The sequence below is a fragment of the Rhinatrema bivittatum genome, chromosome 7 (genome assembly GCF_901001135.1).
Source record: "Rhinatrema bivittatum chromosome 7, aRhiBiv1.1, whole genome shotgun sequence".
In the NCBI taxonomy this organism is placed as follows: Eukaryota; Metazoa; Chordata; class Amphibia; order Gymnophiona; family Rhinatrematidae; genus Rhinatrema; species Rhinatrema bivittatum.
Genome location: NC_042621.1, coordinates 274,787,291 through 274,802,983, shown reverse-complemented (window position 1 = coordinate 274,802,983; position 15,693 = coordinate 274,787,291).

The window sequence follows — 15,693 nt, the reverse complement described above, 5'->3', positions numbered from 1 at the left end:
AATTTCCCCTTTCAAACAAAAAAAATATATTCAAGTTCTGATATCCCCTCAGTAAAAGTAATTTAAAATCCCTTCCCTGCCAGCCACTTTGTGAAATAACATGAAAACCTGCTAAAAAGACATTTAGAAATTATAGAGCATACCAGCCATACCGTAAGAGCACTAAGACCCAGGACTTGAACAGCAATGAGCTTACCTATGAAAAAGCAAGACTGCAGATATAGAACCCAGTACACTTACTATTGGGAAAACAAAGAAAGCCAGACTGCTCTAGATCCCTACAGAGAATCTGCATCCTAGTTAGCAGAATCCCTCATCTCTGTCAAACATGCAGAATGCAGACTGACCCTTAAAAGACCATAAATTTAAAACAAGCATACAGAGAAAAACTGAAACTCCAAGAAGCCAGGGTCAGGATACAGCATGCCTTCAATATTTCTGGCTTGGACTGGTGGTGGCAGTGATTGCCAGGGTTGAGGGAAAAGCAGGAACAGGGAGCAGTGATGAGGAATTTTAAGTACCAGGCTCCTTACTCTGCACTCTCCTGAAGCAGCAAGCACATGTGGCTGTTATAGAAAGCAGAGGCTTGCTAGCTCAAAGTTTTGGTGACGCACCTTCCACCCCTTGGTGACACACCAGTGTCTCCCGACACACTGGTTGAATACCACTCATCTGGAGCTCGCATGACTCAGTTGAAGAGACCTGCTTATTTGCTGGTGTCTCAGATATTGTTTTCCAAAATCTCAGAGGTGCAAATAGGGCCCTTAGTGATTTCAGATCATGAGTTGTAGTGTGGTATGACCACATTGGAGAGAGTCAGGTAACTGGAGGTTCCCTGCATACCTTTATGAGGTTCAGGGGTTTTGCGAGTTTTTAGTTTATAAACGGACTGAGTTTCTAATACTTAATAGGGAGCATGTTAATAATCCAGTGTTGTTTTGGGAAACTGACAAAGTAGTGCTCTGAAGAAGCATCATAGCTAGACTGTCCATCTGAGAGAAAATTTAGATGAGAGTTTTATAGTTAAAGAAACAAGCATGTAGGGAAAGGCACATTCTATCAATGGCACCATTGCTTTTTGCTAAATTTAATTATATGGCTTTTAATTCATTACCAATTATAAGAAGGGAGCAAACTGCACTCAGCAAATAGTATACAGTCCCGAAAAGAGTGCAAGAAGCAATATAGGTCCAATACTTTCTAATCCAAAATGTATTTATTTTAATTTTTTAAAAGTTCAAGGAGGCCACTCCAATTATCAAAACGTATACAAGTGATAGACTGCTTCAGGGTCCCCCGACACGGACCCCGTGTTTCGCCCGAAGGCTGCGTCGGGAGGGACAGTCTGTAAAGTTAACGAAAGCTACAAAAAACAACAATACGTCAGTATTAAGAAAGGACCAATTTAAGGGTACAGAGTATATCTAAAAGCGCCGAAACACATACCTTAAAGACAGCTGAGGAATTCATACAGCTTAAACGGCAGGGAGGGCGGGCGGTCAGACTAAACACAGCGTTTTTAAAAAGGAGGTTTTGGCACGGTTTTGAACCGCCAATCACAACGCAAGGCCGCTAGCCAATCAAACAGGAGCAACTCCGCATTAACGAAATGGATACAGAATTATGTCACACTGGTTACAAAAAATACTGCCACTCAATTTCGTTGTTCAATCCTGCTGGATGCAGGCTATTAAGTGTAAATATCCATTTCTGCTCTCTACAGGTAAGGATTTCTGAAAAGTTCCCGCCCCGACTTGGTGGGAGAAGTGAGTCAATTACAAGGAACTTTAAGTCATCCTCAGTGTGTCCTGCTTGTTGCCAATGAGAAACTACAGGGGCAGTGTCTCGGCCTGTACGGATATTCGACCGATGTTCAATGATACGAGTACGTATCTGTCTAGTAGTTTTACCCACGTACAGTTTTGGACAAGGACACAAGATCACATAGATTACTCCTCGTGAATGACAGGTGGTTGAAAATTTTAGAGTAAATTTTTTATGTGTAATGGGATGTTCAAAGCTATTAGTAGAGATAACAAAGGGACACACTGAGCATTGTCCACAGGGTTGATGGCCAGAAAAGGTTCCTGAATTCTGAGGGAGAGTAGATTGGAAATGTGAGTGGACAAGCATGTTTCTTAAATTTTTCCCCCGACAGAAAGAGAAACGTAAAGGAAAATTAAAGATGTCATGCAGAGATAACATCGACCAATGGCGTTTTAAAATCGCTGTGATGGTGTAAACATGAGTTGAAAAGGGCAAAATACAGTTAGTACATGAATCCTCAGGTCTAGATTGAGGAAGAAAGAGTAAATCGCGATTAACATATAATGCTCTCTTAAATGCTTTACGGAGTACCCGGTGAGAGTACCCTCTCTCTTTAAACCAGAGCATCATCTGCTTAGCTTGTAAGATGAAATCATTTTTTGATGAACAGAGACGTCGCAGCCGGAGTAACTGGCTGGCTGGAATGTTCATTTTTAAAGGAGAAGGATGGTGGCTATCAAATCGTAACAAAGTGTTACGGTCCGTGCTTTTGCGATAAATAGACGTACTGAATAAGCCATCCTTTAGTTGTATCTGTACATCCAGAAATGAGATAGTCATAGGGTCAATGTAGTGATTAAATTTTAAATGGGCGTTACTTTGATTAAGCCAATCCAAAAAATAATAAAATTGCATGTCTGTCCCTGTCCAAATCAAAAAAATGTCATCTATGTAACAATACCATGCTGTTATGAATTGAAAAAATGAGGAGGTGTATATTACTTCTTCCTCAAATTTACTGACGTATAGACATGCGAGGCTGGGGGCCATGGTGGCCCCCATAGCTGTGCCTTTAACCTGTTGATATAACCTATCATGAAATTGAAAATAATTCCTAGTGAGAGCCAAACGTGCTATAGAAACTAAAAATGAAGTAGAAATCCGGTGCGGGGGGCGAGAACTCAAAATATGTTCAACCAGTGTCAATGCCTCCTCTTGAGGGATATTGGAGTATAGGGATACTATATCCAAACTTACCAAAAAACATGTGTCTGAAATTGGAGGGAGATTTTCAATAATTGTGATAAAATGATTGGAGTCACGGACATAGGATCGGCTCTGAGACACTTGAGGTTTCAGAAAAAGGTCTACAAATTGAGATAAAGGTTCCAAAATTTTTGTAACCAGTGTGACATAATTCTGTATCCATTTCGTTAATGCGGAGTTGCTCCTGTTTGATTGGCTAGTGGCCTTGCGTTGTGATTGGCGGTTCAAAACCGCACCAAAACCTCCTTTTTAAAAACGCTGTGTTTAGTCTGACCACCCGCCCTCCCTGCCGTTTAAGCTGTATGAATTCCTCAGCTGTCTTTAAGGTATGTGTTTCGGCGCTTTTAGATATACTCTGTACCCTTAAATTGGTCCTTTCTTAATACTGACGTATTGTTGTTTTTTGTAGCTTTCGTTAACTTTACAGACTGTCCCTCCCGACGCAGCCTTCGGGCGAAACACGGGGTCCGTGTCGGGGGACCCTGAAGCAGTCTATCACTTGTATACGTTTTGATAATTGGAGTGGCCTCCTTGAACTTTTAAAAAATTAAAATAAATACATTTTAATTCATTACTACATCATTGGGGGGAAAAACCTGTTAGATTGTATACATTTTTCTGTCACGGGAATAGACCTGAGAAAATTCTTGCATCTTTAGTAAAAATAAAAAAATGGGTCAGGGCGAGGATTTGTTTTAATATATTTTCTGCACCACGTGAGTATGCATGTGCTTGCATTATAACTCGTACATTTTAACAGGGCAAAACAAGGGGCAATATAGGAGCTTGGTGGGTGAGGTTCATGAGTACTGCGCATATATTAACGAACCTGTTCAAACATTTTTACACCTCCTAATTAACTCTCATGACTGAAAATGGACCTGTCTTTTGTCTGTAGTTTTTGGGTCAGAGGTCTGAGTGAACTGGTAGGGATTTGGGGGTGAAGTGGTAGTGGATCTAGGTGACCTGGTGATTCCAAGCCATGTGTGCAACTTCGTATTTTAAGAACGGTGCATGCACGTGCTTTATAAAATAGCTGCTTCTGCGTTTAATTCTTGGACGTGCATACATGTAACTAGAACCAGATGGGAATATAGATACACAGTCAAATCAGTTTCCAGAGATACTCTGCCTTAGGGCAACAAATTGTAACCTTAAATCTGTTGGTGCTAAGCCCTTGTATACTATGAATCTCTATTATTAGTGGGCTCACTATTTATTTATTTATTTGTTTGTCTGGTTTTTATATACCAGCATTCAACGTGGTTTATCACATCGGTTTACAGATTAACTCATGGAATAATATGACAACATTGTCTTATTATTATTATTAAATAGTAACAGAAAACCTTAATTAACAAATTGGAACTTATTGTTTGATATACATTGAAACAGTGTAACTTAATTAACAAATTGGAATATCGATTGAGTTGCATCGGGAGATTGAGAGGAGTGGCTTGAGGGAGTTGTAGAACTTGGATGGACGGAGGGGGAGGGGGAGGAGAAGGATGGGTACAGGGTGATCAGGTGGTGTCATTAGTGCGCAGGTTGGAAGGCTTTCTGGAATAGCCAAGCTTTTAGGATTTTCTTGAAAGACTGGGTTGAGGGTTCTAATCTGAGTTGTGTGGGTAATTTGTTCCATAGTGAGGGGCCAGCTATTAAGGTTGTGATACGGTGGGCCAGTTTGGTGGAGGGAATTGTTAGCAGGGCGGTGTTCTTGGATCTATAACTATAACCAGTTCTTGGAACTATAACTATAACCAGTTCTTGGAACTATAACTTGTTCCTCTGGTTTCTTGTTACAAATTTTTCAAGATTCTGCAGCAAGCGTTAGCAATTTCTGTGGCAGATCTTTCAACATTTGGTGGCAACATTTGCATGATATTGTATGCATTTGCATATTAATTGTAGCAAGCTACTACAAACCAGGTTCCTGCCCCCACATGTTTATCGTGTATTGGAGCCTTACAATGTGGACCAAGCTGTGTCTAGATCTGAGTGATGTGTTTTGGATTTGTCAAAAAGGGGTTTTCAACCCTGCAGATACTGCAAGCCGCCGCAGCCAAGATGAAGGAATATAAAAATACATCAAAATCCCTGTGTGCTCTCCTGTGAATAACAAATGTTCTTCAAGAACTAGCATCTAGCACTCAGTATTAAGTTAGGAAAAGGGTTGTACTGTTTAACCTGCCTAGAGAACAGCACTACATAGCCAGCAGAAGTGAAAGCCAAAGGAATGCTGGGAGACCATTTAAGGAAGAAAAGGCACAATTTGGCTGGCTCTCTGTGTGTGTGTGAGGGGCAGGGCAGCCAGGAGTTGGAGCCAGGAACCAGGAAGAAAGGAATGTATCTGGCAGCTCTACAATTAGTCCTTCTCCTGAAGAACTAATTATCAAGAGGGAGAGACAGAAGTCTGAGGACATAGAGAGACAGACAGCTGTTCTTGCTTCATAGCTGAGTTACATGCAAAATCCCAACAAAGGACAGAGGAGCCAGGAGCTAAGAGACTGATTAACTTCCTTTCTAGGAATATCCAGGCGCAGGCGCGCATGGCTGGATGAGCTTCCTATGAGACTGAATTAAGTAATCTAATGTTTGCACAGAGTATCTTAACAGAGGAGGGAAAAAGTTTATTTCCTTTCCTTTTGTCACAAATTCCATATCTTATCTTAACTGCTTCAGCCTTTCAGCCAAAGTCAAGCATAAACCCTTGCTGGTAGGTCTAGCCACACAAGATAGGGCAGGAACAGAGAAGCTGATGATCTGTGGTCTTTCTGTAAAAGACCGAAACCAGGCCTCCTTTCTGTTTAGTACCAAGTAAACCATTTGGGGTAGCTGCCCAGGAGAGAGAGACCTTCTACATACTGCAGTGCTCATCTATTTTGTTTTTTATCTAATCAGCTCCACCATCAAGAGGGACTTCTTCGTTTTCTTGGGGGGGTTTTTCCACACAGTTTTGAGTTTGGACAGGTTGCACACTTTACAAACTGCTGACAATGGGGTGGATCCATTTGTCCCCTTTTTTGAGTACTCGAGGCAAAGACAGTTTGTGAAAGCTGTGTACTTCACTGCTTCTCCCCAACCTTTTTCTTTTAGTGGTCCTTTTTTTTTTTTTTTTTACTTTCCATATGCGTATGTTGGTTGCCCTGGCTATCAGGCCATACCCAATGTTTTTTTTTGCATTGCTTGACTTAAAATATGAAAACTGCAAGTTTATATTATACTTCACTACTGTACCTGCGGCCGCAGATTCACAGGAGACTAGGGGCCCTGATTATAACCCTGGAGAGTATATATTTACACTAATAACTGAGCCCAGTGATATACACGTATAAACATATGCAGTTTTCCCTTAGCCCTTGAGGGTTAGCAGCAATGGGCAATGGGAGGTGCCTTTGGTCTCTCCAAGAACAACAGTTAATAACGAAACATGCAAAGCCTTCACACTGGGATGTGCAAAGGGACGTCCCTTTCCAACCCCAGGGGGTTTGATGGTGGGACCGGGTGTTCACGGGTTAAAGTATAACTGTGATCCACAGGCTTTCCGCTGGCGAAGAAGAATACGTGCGGTGTCAGATGTTACTGGAGCATAGCACGATGGCTCACTGCTCTATGCAAATGCCCAGGCACGGACCTCTTCCCCTGCAGGTGTATGAGAAGGGTTACTCACACTCCCCAAACGACTCCTCTGAGCAGCGGCCTTCCCTCGGATCTGTGGGACTTTTATCCTCTGCACTTACGCTTCTGCCGCGAACAGCGCCCCCGGGCAGTCACAGATCCCAGAGGCCTGGCAGTGGCTCACATCTAGAACAGTACAGGGTTCAGCAGAGAACTGCTGCTCGTAACTCTTAGTGAGTTGCAGTTAATCTCTTCCCAAGCTGCCCACTCTAACTGGGGTACTCGCTGCAGGGCAGAGTCACAAGTCGCATGTCTGCTCTCTTACTCTGTTTCTCTCCAGCTGCCCTCCAAAAACCCAGGGAGATTTGAAATCCCACTTTTCTCATTGGTCAACTCCACCCCTGCACTCCATTGGCTCGTCGAGTCATGTGATCGGGGGGGGGGGGGGGCAGTGGGCATCCCCGGGGCGTGTGCAGGTCACAGAAGGGAATAACTCATGTAGATTGCCTTTTTCAAATCTGTGCACATTATTTTCAAAAGGAGCAAACCTCCATGGCTACTTTTACCCGAGGGAATTTTCAAAGGGATAGTATGCAGGTAAAAGGTAGCCATGGACTTTGCATCGATGCAGGTGTGACGACCCTTTGGGATCATCTCTCAATGGCCCTAGTCTTGAACCCTTTGAGCTAGGATAGGAAAGGTAGTGGAGGGAATGGGTGCACCTTTTGGAACAGCTCCTCCACTGAGGGTGTTGGAATGGTCAGTCCCTTGCTGTGCATAAAAACAATGTCCAGTTCATTTCACTTTTGTTGCGTGTGGTTAAGGAGAGCACATTTTGATGTTTACCAGCATTTCAAAGTGTGGCATTTTGGTTAGCTGTTAGCTTGGGTACTGGGTTTCACAGCCTGGGCCTATACCCTTGTAGGAAGGGGGACCAGTGCCTTCCTTGGTGCTGATTCTGCATTTTGATTGAGGTTTTTGGATGTTTGCCACTTTTGAGAATTCCTTCGGTGACAGCCCTGTTAACCCAGGCTGGAGGATTTTGGGGTATCGACCAGTTAGGTTAGATCGTTGGGTAGGGACGACGCCAATGCTCTCCAGCCCTCATGGAGGGGGCTGGATCAGAGGTGACCCACTGCAGGAGGTTTCTATAGTTTCTACATTTTAGTGAAGATTTTTCTGAGTTCCCAGGAGGAAGTTTGTTGCCCTCCTTCCTGCCTGAGGAGGGGACATCTGTAGAGGGCTGCTGTGCTCCCTGCCACTGGATTTTTCCTAAGAAAAATCCCAATCGAGACAACTGAAGAGGGGAACTGTGAGTAAGACCTAAAATTCAAATCTGAGGACACCCAGCTGGAGTCTTCACTCTGGGAAAGATACGTTTCGGGGAGATTGTGCAAAGACTGAAACCTGTTTTTGCCCTCAGTATTTTTGGAAAGGATTTTCCATCCCAATTAAGGATCCCCCTGCCCAACTGTGGACCTTATTTTTTCCAAGTCCTGGAGGGTGAGAGTTCCCTGCCCGATGCTGAGAGAGACACTAGCACCAGTAAAATTGGAGAACTGTAAAATGTCACCTTTTCATGCCAAAATCTGATGTGAAAGTGCCGTTTCTGCCATTTAAGAATTTTGAGAGTAAAGATTTCATTTGGACACCCGCTCTGAGCTTCCGGTGTATTTTGTTAGCACTCACATCCCCTGAAGCTGAAAGGGAACTCTTGGCCTCCCCCAGGGCAACAACTAAAGAGTGCCAACTTGGCCTTGGAACATTTATTTGGAAATTGCCCCACACGTGCTTATTGCACATCTTGCTATTTTTAGCGTGCACATGGAGGCCTTACCATGCACACTAAAGTTTAATGCATAGGTCTCCACAGGTACATGGGGGGAGGAGAGGGGATTTCCTGTTTTGTACTATTTTTTTTCAAAAGCCGAAAAAGTAAACCAGAAACATGCCTGCACCAACATTTGGTATATACCAGTGGAAGGAAAGCCCCTTGTGCTTTTGGAGGGAATCCTGAGTACTGTCACTTGGAGGTGAGTGAGAGAACAGATCTGCTGTCTGAATCCATATTTTGCAGTGGATCCAGATTCGAACTGGAACCGGTTGGCTAGCCAAGAGAGAGAGAGAGAGAATATCTGAGCTGTGACACAATTAACCAACCATGACAATCTTCCCAGAAGGGTCACATCTGAGGACTTTGGAGGTTGTGACAGCTTAGAACATCTATGGCTACCAGTCTCTGCAACAATTATCTGATGGGCTCAGTAAAGATAATCAGTTTCTGGGATGTGACTGAACACTGTATAATCATGCCTATCTGAGATGAAGGTAAGAATCTTAAAATTAACTGGCTGGACTGGACACTACTGGACAACATTTGTTCCATCAGGGGTCAGATATGTTTATGTTTTGAAGTGACTAGTGGATCATTTCTATATTTGAACAAAACGACTCAAAACTCTTGCATTCCTATTTTTGTTGCTGCCTTATATTTGCAAGCGGGAACCTTTGATTATTGTAGCTATCGTCATGCAAAGGCTGAGTTTTGTTTTGGAACATTGTTTGGCAATTAACTACATCAAAATAAAGCAAGCACCTGGGAAATAGCCAGCCACTGTGTATAAATCAAGTCTTTTACTACTGTTAGTGCTGCCTTGTTCCCCCAGTGGAGTTTCCTTGGATAGAGCACACATTTATGTAGTGTGTCAGGCCTTGAACCAGCCTGGAAAAAATTGGCTACATTAAATTTATCAAATGCTTTCAGATGCAAAATTTGATTCTGTACTCCAAAGGGCCTGAATAATTTTTTTTTCCCATAAACACAGATTGGGAGAAAAGCCTTAAATAATCAGATCCTATGTGCCAGGTACCCTTCTCTATCCTCTATCCCTATCCTTTGCAGTATCTTGGGAGCTATTAATAAGTCATGGAGGCAGAGCTCTTTAAATTTATTCAGGTTATTTTTAGTAATAAGTTGTGTGATGTGGGATGAGATAGGTTGCAATGGGATAACGTAAAATGAGATAGGATTGGAGAGGATGGGAGGGGAAAGATAGGATAGGGTGGGATATGTGGGATGGGCTGATTAAATTTCTCCGGAGGTCCCACGGGCAGCTGCAGAACATATGAAAGTTTGTGAAGCATTTATTCAGAGTCAGACATGCTTGGAGGTGTTTTATGGTCAGGCTTTTATGCGATTATTATGAGGCATGCAGCTGTTCGGCAGCTCTTATTGGAATACATAATGTTGGTTGATTACTTGTAATTCATAGGTGACTGCACAGCGCTGAAATCAAGAGTGTGAAAAGAGACAAGCACTTGCAGAAGCAGCCCATGCTTATTCAGGATTTCTACCCCCACTGAAAAGACAGCTGATTACCAAAATAGAAACTTTGGTGTCAAACAATTGCTTGCTGTAACACCCTTGGGGTTTGGAGATGTCTGCACAACTGTTCTATTCCCATATTTACATATAGATACCACCTTATTCTCGGAAAAGGAAACATCAAAAATATAATGCATCCGTAATTTCAGAAGTGCAACAGAAATCCCCCAGTGGCAGACCAACCATAACTCTACTCTCGGTAGGGAGCAATAGGCCACATCACACAACTAAGAAATAACATTCCCTGTCAATCAATACATTGTAAAAATGCAATATCATAACAAACCATATTAGCATTAGAACACAATAAAAAAAAATGGCACTAAACTCCAATATTCAAGATCTCTATACTAAATTTAAGCAAAAGCATCAGAAGTTTTCCACAGCAATAAAAATCCTACCAATCCCATGTGGTGCCATGTGGCTTTAAGGAGATAGTACCCATGGCATTGATAATAAATCTCTCAGGCATTAATTAAAATGTGGTCAAATATGTTAATACATCGCTTGCTTTGTCAGCGCCAGTTAGTTCATCAAGGAAACAAGGTTCAGTAAGCAGGATGTTGACACGCACAGCTTTTATGTAGGATCATAAGGACCCATGGAAAGCCTCCTTTCTAAGTGGATCACTGCTCATTGCTGAAATTCCTTCGGTTTGGAACAGAGTTGCATCTTCATGCATGATAAAACACCCAGGAAATTGAAATGGAATATTGCATCTATTTTTTATTCTGCTTTATGGCACTTCAAAGTGGATTACATTCATGTACTGTAGATATTTCCCTATCCACAGAGGGATCATGATCTAACTGGGTCATTCATCAAGCCGCAGTTGGGCATCATCGGGTGCCTCTTATCACAACATACGTTCGTATTTAAATATGATAATGAGTGTGCAAAATCAAGCGGATTGTGCAAATGAAGGACTCCTACCGCATTTTGAGGTAAAATATTACAAACTAATGCCGGATTTAATGTGGGAAATAATACCACCTCTTTGACTTGTGGTAGGGTGGCAAAAAAGTTTTTATCGTGCCATAGAAGTAGTTATCGCGGGATAGCAGCAATTATCACGTGCAATAAAATGAGGCCTTCTCTCTGACCAGTGCCGGTGGAAGGGTATCCAGCTGTCCTAGGCAGTGATGACATCTCTCTCTCTCTCTCTCTCTCTCTCTCTCTCTCTCCCTCCCTCCCTCCCTCCCCCCTTCCAGCTCCTCAAAGACATACATACCCAAAAGCAGAAAACACCCTCCAGCTCCAGGCCTCACCCGTGCCACTTCTCCTCTCATCCGTCCTTTCGAAACTGCCGCTCTTACCAGATACTCTGCTGCCCCACCCACTTCTGAACCCAGGCCACCTCTATCCCACCTAATGCTTCCGCTGGCTCTGTCTCTGACACATCTACACAGCCCTGGTGAGCCAATAAATACACCTTTTGTTACTTGCCCAGTCTTCCTAAATCCAGAATGTTAGGGAGAAGTGTACTAGTACTGGGACCCTGGCTGCTTCAGGCTGCTCAACAACAGCAACAACAACAACAACAGGTAAAGCAGGTTCAAACACCTCCTAGGTAAGTACCAGCACTGAAGCCTGAGCTGCAAGCCCCACTGGTGGAGTGCAATGGCCCACGTCGGGGCTTGCCATGCAAGAGGGCACGCAGGCGATATAGGGAGTGCATCTTTCACATCCCCACACCACATTGCTGGGGATGCCAGAAGACCACGTGGTTATGAGGTATCGCCTGGGCTCTCAAGCTATTATATCAAGAACTAAAGGAGAGCTGGATCCAGACACAGAAAGGTCCCACACTATCCCAGGCCTCACCAAACAGTTGTGGACCCTGCATTTTATGGCATCTGGCTCATTCCAAACAGCAGTTGAGATCATCAGGGGAATGTTACAAACATCTTTTTTCCACTGTCTGGGCCAGGTCATAAGAGCTGCGGTAATCATTATATAAAATTTCCTCATGACAGATAGGACTTGCTGGACTTGAAGAGAGGTTTTTATGCCATAGCAAACTTTCCAAATGTTCTGGGAGCTATTAACTGCACTCACATAGCCATCATCACACTCCATCGCAGGGAGGAGATCTAGCGCAACAGAAAGCTCTTCTGTTGCGTGCAAGTGGTCTGTGATGTTTGACTGCTCATCCTTGATGTGGTCATCAGGTACCCGAGAGCTGTGCATGATTCCTTTATACTTAGGCCTATTTGAACAATTTGAAGATGTCTTCTATGGTGACGGTTGGCTAATAGGTAAGAGCTCTGCTTCTTTCTACCATCCCTCTCCAGCTATGTGTTCACAGTAAATGGCAGTGACATGGAGGGGCTGTCAGGGATTGTGACTTTATCAGTTAGTTGACAAGTGACTTGCACATTTTGGTCAACAAGCCATAGTGCCAGGGCCCAGGTTTCTCTTTCCATGTGGTAGAGGCCTGCTAATGTTGCATACCCATACAATGCTTTTTCCACTAAGGTCAGTGTGTGACCGAGACCTACAGACTTTCAACTTGTCAGCTTTAAACAAGTTACTGTCCAAATCCTCTCTCTTGGAGCTGCTGAAATGTCACTTGCCAATGAAAACCTTTTTTGGGTCCACAGTGCAGGGACTCCCAGGTCAGGTGTACCCTGTTAGTGTTCTGTCGGCCCTCGGTTAAAGATGCCCATATCAGTATCCTGTCTGCAGTGCTTGTGCTCTGACAGCCAGGATGTCAGCCACAGTTTGTCTTGACCATCACAGGGTACACGGGTTCAACTGACGCTGTGGGATGTGCAATTTGGGCCAATCCTATTCATTATGTCATGTCTGACAAATGTGTATCTCTGGAGGACATACTGCAGAACAGCCAGGGACATCAACAATCATACCATGAAGTTGATGTCTTTCTGCAATGACATGTGTGGCTGCTGTGATGTACAGATTCAGTGTTATAGGAGTGCTAGAACTGTGTAGAGATTGCTTGGTTGGCACTGACATGTACACATTGTGTACAAACCTAGATGCATTTTTCCATTCATGAAGATCTGACTCAGCATAACAAAGTGCTATAGCATATATATAGTGTTACAGTAAAAGGTGGCATGGATAGCTTTTTATGGCTTATGTCAAGCTCTAACTTAGCTTCTAGTGTCTTATAGCATGCTATGGGTTGGCAGAGATATAGTAAAGTCACAGGGGTGTAAGTGATGCAGCCATTCTCTCTTTGCAGCAGGAGATTCGGGATATGGTTGCAGGATCTGGCTTCTCACACCTGTCACTATTCCCAACACAGCAGCAGAGACGAGGTACAATGAGGCTTTGTATTCTACCTGCCGTGTCATTGAACGCACCTTTGGAGTTCTAAAAACTAGATTTTGCTGTTTGGACAAAACAGGGGGAGCTTTAATACCCCAGCCATAGTAGCAGAGATTGTGTTTGTCTGCTGTTTACTTCATAATCTTCATCTATATTATGGCATCCCAGTTGACCTTGTTCCAAATTTACCTGAGTATCCCCCATGTCTCCCTGCACAAACTGGGGAGACCACATGGACTGGCTGCCAGTTTCAGCAAAATGTTATATAACACTACTTAACTAGGAGTTATTTATTTACTAGGAATTATTAATATTGTTATTATTTTGATTTTAGATTAGATTTTTATATTCCACTTTTTTCAGGTACTTAGGTATTTCCCATTGCAGGGAAGAGTCCAGCAGAGTGCTTCAGTCTTCTCACATCTGTGTCTTTCTTTTACTCAACGATCCTCTGTCTGGGTCAGTGTGTAACAGAAACCACTTAGGCATAGTTAGGTAACATAGTGAAAATAACTCATTAGCTGCAATTGACAATAATATACAAAGTTGACACAAAATAAACCTAACAACAAAGAGAAGTAACTGTTCTAATGTATTATATAGAATGTAAGTCAGAGTCACATCGCACATTGTATTAGTGTAGGACTGCCAAAACAGTGTGCATAGCATGGCATATCTAGCGCCTTCTTGCTAGCCTCAGCTTCACTTTTGACCCTGTTCTATCCCTCACATATTGGCAAGATAGTTGCATATGTATGATGGAAGTCCAGCAGGGCCTAAGACATGGAGCTGAATGCTCAATTTGTATAAGAAATCATACGTAGCTGAGCTGCTTAAAAGCACAGCCTAAAGCTACAGGTTGACAGCTACAATAATCAATCACTGACTCTACATGTTACAGCCAGATTCCCTAGCTGCAGAGGCATGCTGGAGGGGGGGGGGGGGGAGTGAGGAGGGCGGTCAACAAGGAGGGGGTGACAACAAGGAGGGGGTGCCAGCGACTGTGCAACCATTCAACCTCTTGTCATCACCTGGGAAGAAGAAACGTTCAAGCCAGGAGCAGCAGGCCAGCAGGGAGCCCAAGCCCTGACAGCTGAAGAGAACACGTTCCAACCTGGAGCAGCAGGCCAGCAGGAAGCCCAAGCCCTGTCGGCCGAAGAGAAGAAGAAACATTACAGCCAGAAGCAGCGAGCCAGCAGGGAGCCTAAGCTCAATCAGCTGAAGAGAACAGGCCCGGAACAGCACACTCTGGGAGGCAGTAGGCCACTGGTAGAACCTAACCAGCTGGCAGCCAGTGGCCTCTCCTGCTGCCATACGGCCCACCAATCTTCCTGCTTGGGGGGAGGGAGCAGAAGCTTGCACAGTGAGAGACAGAGGGAGCTTGAGAGTGCGTGTGTGTGTGTGTGTGTGTGTGTGTGTGTGTGTAAAAGAGACGGACACACACGTTTCCTTCCGCTCCCTCCCCCCAAAGCAGGAAGATTGGTGGGCCATACAGCCCGAAGATAGCAGGAACACCTCAGGCCATGGTGGAGCTCATCCCACCATGGCCTGAAGACAACAGGAGACCATGATGTATGTGAACTTGTGTGAATGAGTGAGAGCCTGTTCCTATGTGCATGTGTGTGTGTGTCTCTGTGATATCCTATGTATATGTCTGTGTGAGAGCCTGTGTGTGTGTATATGAGAGGATGTGTGTGTGTGTTTGTATATGAGAGGATACGTGTGTGCGCGTGTGTGTATGAGAGGATACGTGTGTGTGTGTGCATGTGTGTGTGTATGAGGGTGTGTGTGTGTATGAGAGAATACATGTGTGTGTATGAGGGTGTGTGTGTGTATATGAAAGGATGCATGTGTGTGTATGAGACGGTTAGTGTATAGAAGAGTGAGTGTGTGTGTGTGCCTGTGTATATATATGAGAGGGTGCCTGTGGGTGCATATGTGTGAGATGGTGCATGTGTGTGTGTATGAGAGCCATTTTTGAAATATATGTCCAATATCGTAGGAATCCCAAACTTCTCACAGGCCATTGCAAGCTAGCATATTTCATAGGAGTTGCACATGACCATGCACAGCTGGGCCCTGCTACACTTAAAGAAGCAAACGGTCAACTCTCGTGTACAGATGGTGAGAGCCTTGGCCCTTGGTCTGTCCTGTTGGTTATGTTAGCTACAAAGGGTCTGACTATTGGAAGGTTGGGTTAGGAATAGGATGGTGTAGATAGAAACCTCTAAAATGTATAGGCCATAGTTTTTTGGGGGGATGATAATAACATGTAACAAAAAAGGTTCACCTCTCTGAACTAAAGGCAAAGCTGTGTTAGAATCTATAGACCTACCCTGACATATCACCGGGAAATATTG